Source organism: Arachis hypogaea, chromosome 11 (genome assembly GCF_003086295.3).
Source record: "Arachis hypogaea cultivar Tifrunner chromosome 11, arahy.Tifrunner.gnm2.J5K5, whole genome shotgun sequence".
Lineage (NCBI taxonomy): Eukaryota > Viridiplantae > Streptophyta > Magnoliopsida > Fabales > Fabaceae > Arachis > Arachis hypogaea.
Genome location: NC_092046.1, coordinates 103303169 through 103314307, shown reverse-complemented (window position 1 = coordinate 103314307; position 11139 = coordinate 103303169). Strand labels below are relative to the sequence as shown.

General features: G+C 40.2%; 1 non-coding gene across 1 annotated transcript; it reads right to left on the bottom strand.

Annotated features, from left to right (window-relative positions):
- Positions 1-3141: 3141 nt before the first annotated feature.
- On the bottom strand, positions 3142-3248 carry LOC112724998 (small nucleolar RNA R71). Its single transcript, XR_003164131.1, has one exon. It is a non-coding gene; the product is annotated as a small nucleolar RNA R71 (small nucleolar RNA).
- Between the last annotated feature and the right edge of the window lie 7891 nt (positions 3249-11139).

Here is an 11139-nt window from a genome sequence, read left to right as displayed (position 1 = left end):
GCATAGCAAAAATAATTTTCATCACTATATATAAATTAATATTTTTGCATTTAATTAGATTAATAATGTTTAGTGATGCCAGGGCATTTTGGCCAGTTTCACTGACCTTTTCTTTACTGTTTTAGGGTAGTTTCATGCATTTTCTTAGGAAATAAGCAAGTTTTGGGTAGAATTTTACTTACATCTTGATTCAAGCAAACATTGTGCACTTTACATAATTTCATGAGAATTATGCATGAATTAAATGACGAATTGGATGATGCATGTCTCATGACTTGGATTAGAACTTTGATGCACTCTACTGCTTGATTTTAGGACAAAGGAAGCAAGGAAGAACCACGTTAACAGCCACGTTAGTCTAACTAACGTGACCACTAACGTGGAAAGGGAGCTAGCTTGCAACGTTAATGAGAAAGGTAATCACCAATAACGTCCTCGAAGCCATCATAGCCCACGTTAAGAGTCACGTTAACTAAGTAAACGTGGGGAAGCAAAAGAATGGCCAACGTTAGTGACACTCACCTTTGTCACTAACGTTGGACTAAGCCACTTTGAGCCACGTTAGTTGCCATGTTAGTTGCCACGTTAACTTAGTTAACGTGGACTCTAACGTGGAGGGAGCAAAGAATCGCCAACGTTAGTGACACCCACCTTTGTCACTAACGTTGGAATGAGCCACTATGAGCAACGTTAACCCCCACGTTAACTTAGTTAACGTGGAAGCTAACGTGGAGGAAAGAATGATGAGCCAACGTTAGTGACACTCACCTTTGTCACTAACGTTTGAGATGGCTATCACTACCACGTTAGAAGCCACGTTAAACTAGTTAACGTGAACTCTAACGTGGGAAGTAGGGGCGTTTTGGAAAGTTAGTGACAAAGGTAAGTGTCACTAACGTTCTCGAAGATTTGGCAAGCCTACGTTAAAGGTCACGTTAGCCACACTAACGTGAACTCTAACGTTGGGGGAAGGGAGGACTCTCAATGTTATTTGAAAAGGTAAGTCCCAATAACGTGTACGAAGGACCAAAAGGCAACATTAGTGGTCACATTGGTGCCACTAACGTTGAAGTTAACATAGATCATCCCTGGGTTAGGAACGTTAGTGTAAAAGGTGATTGTCACTAATGTTCTCGAACCCACACTTTCACTTAACGTTAACGCCACTAACGTCCTAAGCTAAAGTCCCTGCATGCTTCACACTTTCTCTCTGCAAGTAAAGCTAAGCCCATTGAAGAGGATAACTGCTTCAAACTCAAGATCCAAAGGCCCATATCCAAGACTTGAAGAACCAACTAGAAGATCAGAAGAGTAGTATATATAAGGGTAGTTTTGAATTAGAAGAGAGCTTTTTGGCATTACTAGAATTACTCTCTGTATTTTACTTTCTCTGTACTTCTAGTTTAACTTTCAGAATGTACTCTCCATCTTTGCTTTCATTTCCCAGAGCTATGAACAACTAAACCCCTTTCATTGTGTTAGGGAGCTCTGTTGTAATTTGATGGATCAATAATAGTTTTCATTATCCTTCTTCTCTCTTTTCTCTTGATTTTACTAGAGCGCTTTCAATCTTCATCCAATTGAGTAGTTATCTTGGAAAAGAAGCTATTCATACTTGGATCTCTTCTGAACCTTGGAAGAGGAATGAAGAGATCATGCTAGAATTGCTTTCTCATGTTGGACAAAATTGGGGTTTGGGCGGATATGGTGACATATAATCCTCCCAATACTTTGATTTGGAAATACATGTGGTATAATCAGTGACCACACTTCATCTTTTTTCATGAGCAATTAGACCAAGGAATTGGCTATTGATCTGATTTGAGAGATTGAATTACCAAGGAATTGGAATTCAATCACTTAAGATTGCCAAGGAGATCAATGAATGCTTTGATTGAGGAAAAGATGAAAATGAACTTGATCCGGAGAATGCAACATCTCCTAAGCCCAATGAACTCCCCATTTCTGATCTTACCCATTCTCTTTAGTTTCTGCTATTTACTTTCATGCTAAACTCCCCTTCCCCATTTAAGATTCTGCAATTTACCTTCCGTCATTTATTTTCTGCAATTTACTTTCCCGCTATTTAATTTCCTGCAATTCTCAACCCAATTTCTGCTTAGCTCAACTAGAACATTCTTCCAATTAAAGTTGCTTGACCAATCAATCCCTGTGGGATTCGACCTCACTCTATTGTGAGTTTTTACTTGACGACAATTTGGTATACTTGCCTAGGGAGATTTGTTAAAGGACAAGTTTCCGTGCATCAAGTTTATGGCGCCGTTGCCGGGGATTGATTTTGTATCAACAATGATTAAATTGGTGGATAACTAGATTGAGCATTTGTTTTTATTTTATTTGATTTAAGTTCATTTGAGGAATTTACTTTCTGTTTAGCTATTTTCTTCCCTTTCCCCTACCCATTTTCTTAGTTGTTTACAATTCAGTCACTAACCCACTAATTGTTTGATATATTGCATCACTCACACTAACAGTATTTCTGTAGAAATTGCTGTCTGCATATATCTCTCCTGCTTGTGCCTTGTTCGTTGTATGACAGGTAGAAGAAGTGGGGCTTCAACTTTATTTAATTCTGAAACTGAGAGGACCTTTCTTAGAGTAAGGAGGGAAGCAAGAGGAAAGAGAGTAGTTGGTGCTGAGGAAGAGGAAGAGTACTTTGAACCAGATATGGATGAGAATATGGAGAACCATCATGAAGAAAAGGCTCACAACCATAGCAGAGAAGGTCCAGCACATCAGGCTGGGCAAGAGAGAAGAGTTCTGGGTTCTTACATCAATCCAAACCAAGAAAACTGTGGAAGTAGCATCCAACGGCCAACCATACATGCCAACAACTTTGAACTAAAACCACAGTTCATCACCCTTGTTCAGAACAATTGTTCATTCAGAGGAAGTGTCCAAGAAGACCCCAATCAACATCTAACCACCTTCCTGAGGATATGCGATACTGTGAAGTCTAATGGTGTTCATCCTGACACTTATAGACTACTTCTGTTCCCTTTCTCACTCAAGGACAAAGCATCTAAATGGCTGGAATCCTTTCCAAAGGAGAGTTTAGCAACCTGGGAAGATGTGGTGAACAAGTTCTTGGCAAGATTCTATCCTCCTCAACGGATCAACAGGTTGAGAGCTGAGGTACAAACATTCAGGCAGCAGGATGGTGAGACTCTATATGAAGCATGAGAGAAGTTTAAAGACTTGACAAGAAGATGCCCTCCAGATATGTTCAATGAATGGGTGTAGTTGCACATTTTCTATGAAGGCCTTTCGTATGAATCAAAGAAGGCAGTAGACCACTCATCCGGGGGATCTCTGAACAAGAAGAAGACCATTGAAGAAGCCATAGATGTCATTAAGACTGTAGCAGAGAATGACTACTTCTATGCTTCTGAAAGAGGCAACACTAGAGGAGTGATGGAGCTAAACAATGTGGATGCACTGCTAGCTCAAAACAAGATGATTACTAAGCAATTAACTGACCCCACCAAGAAGATGGAGAGGAATCAAGTAGCAGCAATCACCACTTCAGCAGCAACCCAAGAAGGAGTGAATGAAGAAGCAGAGGGTGATCAAGAACAAGCCAACTACATTGGGAATTCACCTAGGTAGCACCATGACCCATACTCCAAAACATATAATCCTGGTTGGAGGAACCACCCAAACTTTGGGTGGGGAAATCAACAAGACCAAGGCCAAGATCAGAGACGCCATAACCCCAACAACAATGTAACTTACCAACACTCCACACAGAGGTCATACCAACAACCACCCAACAACACACCTCAACATCCATACCAAAGTCAAAATGGCCCTTCTCACCCCTCCAATCTCAACTCACCATCATCTGAAGATAGACTCTCCAGGATTGAGACCCTACTTGAAGGCATATGCAAGAAAATTCAAGATAACAAGGTGTTCATAGAGGAGGTGCGAGCCAATATCAAGAATCAGGGAGACATCATCAAGAGGCTGGAATTTCAAGTGGGATACCTATCTGATAAGATTCCCAAACCTACTGATAGCTTCCCAAGTGACACAGAGAAAAATCCAAGAGGTGAAGCAAAGAAAGTCAGATGGGAAGATTGTAAGATGGTTACTATAAGTGATAAGGAGATTGAGGAAGAGTTGAACAAACCATCAGAATAATCTAAAGATACATCAGCAGAAAGGCAGGAAGAGAATCCTCAGGAAACCACAATTACGCAGAAAGAGTTGCTGAGGCTCTATGCACCCTTTCCCCAATTACTAAATGGTGGTGTAGAGAAGAGAATATACTCAAGGTTTCTTGACATATTTGCATCCCTCCATGTAAACATACCATTCATCAAGGCTCACCAACAAATGCCCTCATACATCAAGTATATGAAGGAGCTGCTGACCAGGAAAAGCTCACTCAAGGGAGGACAAACCATAGTGATGAACAAGGAGTGCAGTGCTCTCATTCAACCAGAGCTGCCTACAAAAAGGAAGGACCCAGGGAGTTTTCACATTTTTTGTGCCATAGGAGAAACAATGTTTGACAAAGGACTCTGTGATCTGGGAGCAAGCGTCAACTTAATGCCTTTATCCCTTATGAAGAGGCTGCAAATCAAATAAGCTGATGCCCACAGACGTAGTCATCAGGCTGGCGGACAAAACTCAAAAACAAGCAATTGGAGTGGTTGAAAACGTGCTGGTGAAGGTTGGGAACTACTTCCTTCCCACAGACTTTGTCATACTGGAAATGGAAGAAAGTCACCTTCACCCAATCATATTGGGAAGACCATTCTTAGCTACAGCCAGAGCACTCATAGATGTGGAGTGAGGAGAGCTAATACTGAGGATACATGACGAACAACTCACTTTCAACGTCTTCAAACCCTCACAAGAAGCAAGTCAGGAAGGCAAGGAACTAAGGGCAGAGCATGACAGAGCAATGGTGGGAGAAAAAAGCATTGAAGCACAAGCTGTACACCCTGGAATTCCTTTGGGTGATGAACAAGAGAATCAGCAGCTGTCACAGCTAAAGGAAACTCAAGTGGAGCCAAAACTACCAGAATTTTTATGAGACTAGCAACAAAATCTTCCTAGGAAAAGAGACCACAAAGAGCAGGATAACAGCAAAAGAAACAAAGAAGAAAGTACCAAGGAGATGGAGGAATAAAAAGATCCCTACAGAAGATTTCTCTCCAGGGGATAAAGTGATCTAAGCTTACTTCCTAGATATCCCACCTCATCTCCCCACCATCCCATCTCAGTTACCTAAGGTTTTCACCATCAAAAAAGTTCTCTCCTTAGAACATGTAGAGATCATTGATGAAGCCAATGGATATAGGTTTACTGCAAGAGGGGAAGATTTGAAGCATTACCAACCACCCTGACAAAGGAAGAACGTCAAGCTAGTGACGCTAAAGAAGCACTTCATGGGAGGCAACCCATGTTTTACATGCTTTTAAAGTAGTTAATAAAGCAAAGTTCATGGATCGCAAATCAACTTTGACATATCCCTGAATAAATCCTTTTATGCAACATATAGTGAAGAACAAGTTTGGTGTTCAAGGCACACTAAGAGGACATGAATGTAACCCATATCATGTCACTCTTAGGGGCCTTGAACAAATTTTTTACACCACATGGCACCAAACTAAGTTTGGTGTTGCCAATGTTGCATACATGGATGTTGAGTTAGTCAGTTGGTGTGCACTCATGAACAGCACTTAGTAGTTAGAAACAAAATCTTTAAAAAGTAGTTATTCTTTTAATTTTACCGCCACTTTCCACAAGTTTTCTTTTAATCACATTTCTTTTATTTTGTAGGAGAATTGATGGGGCAATTGAAGGGTTCGGCCACCACAAAAAGAGAAGACTATACACGTGTCTTCAAGGGGATTGCATTGGAAATTGTTGCCATCCAACATTGGAAGGAGAACAAGCTTGGAAACTGAACCAACACCATCATAAAGTTGATGATCCTTGTGCTCATCCCATGCTAAACCCCATCCGCCCATCACACAACCACCCCATCAATCCACACCTTCTATTCACTCACCACTTCTCTACATAAGTGGTTCTTAGTTCATAACCCTTCCACATTCCAATTCCCATTCCTTATACTCCACACCTCCGGAACTCAAATCCCTTCACTACACCCAATCTTAACCCAACCGAATTTCACCACTCATCACTCACCTCAACACCTTCACTTTTCAAAAATCATTCATGGCATCATCTAGCTCCAAGAGGCAAAAGAGAAAGGAACCGGTTGAGAGCAGTCCTTTTGATGAAGGGAAGTTCAAAACTGCATTCTATGAACGTGAATTTGAACGGATAAAGCTCAAGAAGATATTGCTTGAGTTAACATTCCAATTCAACGAAGATGAATGCCCACAGATTCGAGAGAAGATCGAAAAAAGGGGCAGCAAGTACTCCTCTACAACTCCAAATTGAGACTGTTCCCAGGAAAACTCAAATCAAGGTGGTCAGGACCCTTTCTTGTCACACAGGTATCGCCATATGAACACATAGAAATCATGGATGAGAGTTCGAAGAGGACTTTCACTGTAAACAGACAAAGGCTCAAACACTACATGGGCAACATGGGGGAAAACCCCAAAGTGAAGTACCATCTCAAGTAATGGAGGAATCATCGAGCTAGCGACGCTAAAAGAGCGCTTTGTTGGGAGGCAACCCAACCTAAGGTAGTTCCTTTTTCATTGTCATTTCAATAAAGATCACAAGTAGTTTCCCCTGTATTGCGAGGAGCTAAGTTTGGTGTTACACACCAAAACAATCCAAGAGTGAAAGTGTAATTCTAAGTTTGGTGTTCCACCAAAGATACTAGTTAGAATCACACTACATTCCAATGGCAAATTGCTAGCTCCAACCAATTAGGGGAACCACTTAGCAGTAGTTTAGTCTTTAGTTCATAGTTGTCTTGTTAATAACAACACATGAGGTTCTCTGCATGTATTGAATCTGTTGTACTAGGCAAGGAACTAAGTTTGGTGTTCACATACCAGATTAAGTTCAGAAATTCACAAGCATACATGCAGGTTAACTATTTCTCAAGTGCTTTGGGAACAAGCAACTTCCGATAACCCTGCAGGAATCTTCTGGAGAAATGATGCACCATCATCCAAGGAAGTGGAGTAGAATGCAAAAATTATGGATGATGACAACAAAGAGACCGCTAGAAACCATCACCAGAAGGTTGTATTGTTACTTAATTCCATATACTTGGAATGCTAAAAATTGGAAGTCCGAATGTGCCCTTGATTAATAGTTACTCATTAGTTTAATCATTAGAATTTAATGCTTGTTTTCATTGCTTTTGTCATATGTGTGCTGTCCAAGATACCTGCTGCATCTTCACCTTGCCTACTTGTATGCTTGTCTTTTTAAGCTAAATAAAAAGAGATGTTATGAAAGACCAGAGTGGAGTTCAATTTGTGGAGTAAGTTCTTAGATTTATGGTATGGTAATAGATTAGCTAAGTTGGTTCACCAATAAGGTAGAAAGGTAACTATCTGTCCTGAATCATATGCTTGAAACACACCCCATGAGACTAGCTAAATAACAAGATCCTAATAAGAAAAAGGGGAAAGAAAAATGAAAGTTGGAAAATAAAAGAAAAAGAGTAAGAAATAAGGCTAGGCACCAAGGGTTTGAATCATGAGGCATGTGTCTGTGGTGCTCCTGTGTAAGAGATTTACTTGGATGAATAAGCTCTTTGGGGTGCCTTATCACTTGGTAACTTGGGTTAACTAACCCGGGATTATCAGCTGAAAGTCCACTATCAAGAGTAACCCTTGCTACAGAACACTTAGTAACCCAAAGAGGTGCTGGACACCAAGGTCTCAAGAAAGAAAATAAACAAACCATGTGCCTGTGGTGTGTATGTATGGGGGAAAGAGACTTGAAGGAGTAAGTCCTTAGGGGTGTCCTAACACCTAGCACCTTGAACCAACTGGTTCGGGAGTGCTGGCTGAAAGCTTATCTTAAAGAGTCGCCCCCTCACAGAGCACCTAGTCTAAAAAGCACAATCAAACCCTGAAAACCACAAAAGGATCAATGAATAAAAGTCTCATAGGGTGAAATTAAGTGAGTATTCCAGGACATGATAAAGGTCTGAAAGCCAGTGAAGGAATGAACCTAAGTTGCTATACATGAAACCACCATAAAACCAAGGACATGACTTCCACAATAACGACTCATTTCTCTTGGCATTCCATTCATCATTCTCTTGTTCCAGTACTTGCTTAGGGACAAGCAAGCTTTAAGTTTGGTGTTGTGATGCCAGGGTATTTTGGCCAGTTTCACTGACCTTTTCTTTACTGTTTTAGGGTAGTTTCATGGATTTTCTTAGGAAATAAGCAAGTTTTGGGTAGAATTTCACTTACATCTTGATTCAACCAAACATTGTGTACTTTACATGATTTCATGAGAATTATGCATGAATTAAATGACAAATTGGATGATGCATGTCTCATGACTTCGATTAGAACTTTGATGCACTCTACTGCTTGATTTCAGGACAAAGGAAGCAAGGAAGAACCACGTTAACAACCACGTTAGTCTAACAAACGTGACCACTAACGTGGAAAGGGAGCTAGCTTGCAACGTTAATGAGAAAAGTAATCACCAATAACGTCCTCGAACCCATCATAGCCCACGTTAAGAGTCACGTTAACTAAGTTAACGTGGACTCTAACGTGGGGAAGCAAAAGAATGGCCAACGTTAGTGCCACTTACCTTTGTCACTAACGTTGGACTAAGCCACTTTGAGCCACGTTAGTTGCCACGTTAACTTAGTTAACGTGGACTCTAACGTGGAGGGAGCAAAGAATCGCCAACGTTAGTGACACCCACCTTTGTCACTAACGTTGGAGATGGCTATCACTACCACGTTAGAAGCCACGTTAACCTAGTTAACGTGAACTCTAACGTGGGAAGTAGGGGCGTTTTGGAACGTTAGTGACAAAGGTTAGTGTCACTAACGTTCTCGAAGATTTGGCAAGCCTACGTTAAAGGTCACGTTAGCCACACTAACGTGAACTCTAACGTTGGGGGAAGGGAGGACTCTCAACGTTATTGGAAAAGGTAAGTCCCAATAACGTGTGCGAAGGACCAAGAGGCAACATTAGTGGTCACGTTGGTGCCACTAACGTTGAAGTTAACGTAGATCATCCCTGGGTTAGGAACATTAGTAAAAAAGGTGATTGTCACTAACGTTCTCGAAGCCACACTATCACTTAACGTTAACGCCACTAACGTCCTAAACTAAAGTCCCTGCCTGCTTCACACTTTCTCTCTGCAAGTAAAGCTAAGCCCATTGAAGAGGATAACTGCTTCAAACTCAAGATCCAAAGGCCCATATCCAAGACTTGAAGAACCAACTAGAAGATCAGAAGAGTAGTATATATAGGGGTAGTTTTGAATTAGAAGAGAGCTTTTTGGCATTCTTAGAATTACTCTCTGTATTTTACTTTCTCTGCACTTCTAGTTTAACTTTCAGAATGTACTCTCCATCTTTGCTTTCATTTCCCAGAGCTATGAATAACTAAACCCCTTACATTGGGTTAGGGAGCTCTGTTGTAATTTGATGGATCAATAATAGTTTTCATTATCCTTCTTCTCTCTTTTCTCTTGATTTTACTAGAAAGCTTTCAATCTTTATCCAATTGAGTAGTTATCTTGGAAAAGAAGCTATTCATACTTGGATCTCTTCTGAACCTTGGAAGAGGAATGGAGAGATCATGCTAGAATTGTTTTCTCATGTTGGACCAAATTAGGGTTTGGGCGGATATGGTGACATATAATCCTCCCAATACTTTGATTTGGAAATACATGTAGTATAATCAGTGACCACACTTCATCTCTTCTCATGAGCAATTAGACCAAGGAATTGGCTATTGATATGATTTGAGAGATTGAATTACCAAGGAATTGGAATTCAATCACTTAAGATTGCCAAGGAGATCAATGAATGCATTGATTGAGGAAGAGATGAAAATGAACTTGATCTTACCCATTCTCTTTACTTTCTGCTATTTACTTTCATGCTAAACTCCCCTTCCTCATTTAAGATTCTGCAATTTACCTTCCGTCATTTATTTTCTGCAATTTACTTTCCCACCATTTAATTTCCTGCAATTCTTAGCCCAATTTCTGCTTAGCTCAACTAGAATATTCTTCCAATTAAAGTTGCTTGACCAATCAATCCCTGTGGGATTCGACCTCACTCTATTGTGAGTTTTTACTTGACGACAATTCGGTATACTTGCCAAGGGAGATTTGTTAAAGGACAAGTTTCCGTGCATCAAGTAGTCATCACAAATGTTATTTCAGAGTTTTCCAAACTCATCAAAAACAATAATACTTTGCATTAATTCATGAGGAACAGCAGAGCTCCACACCTTAATCTATGGTGTGTAGAAACTCTACTGTTAAAAATACATAAGTGATGAAGGTCCAGGCATGGCCGAATGACCAGCCCCCTAAACGTGATCAATGAACATAAAATTATTCAAAAGATGATCAAAAGATGTGAAATAAATCACTAAAAGTAGTTTTTATAATAAACTAGTAACTAGGGTTTACAGAAATGAGTAAATGATGCAGAAATCCACATCCGGGGCCCACTTAGTGTGTGCTTGGGCTGAGCATTGAGCTTTCATGTGTAGAGACTCTTTTTGGAGTTAAACGCCAGGTTGTAGCATGTTTCTGGCGTTTAACTCCAAAATAGGGCAGGAAGTTGGCATTTGAACACCAGTTTGCGTCGTCAAAACTCGAGAAAAGTATAGACTATTATATATTGATGGAAAGCCCTAGATGTCTACTTTCCAACGCAATTAAGAGCGTGCCAATTGGGTTTTTGTATCTCCAGAAAATCCATTTCGAGTGTAGGGAGGTCAGAATCCAACAGCATCTGCAGTCCTTTTCAGCCTCTGAATCAGATTTTTGCTCAGGTCCCTCAATTTCAACTAGAAATTACCTGAAATCACAGAAAAACACACAAACTCATAGTAAAGTCCAGAAATGTGATTTTTATTTAAAAACTAATAAAAACATACTAAAAACTAACTAAATCATACTAAAAACTACTTAAAAAGAATGCCAAAAAGCGTATAAATTATCCGC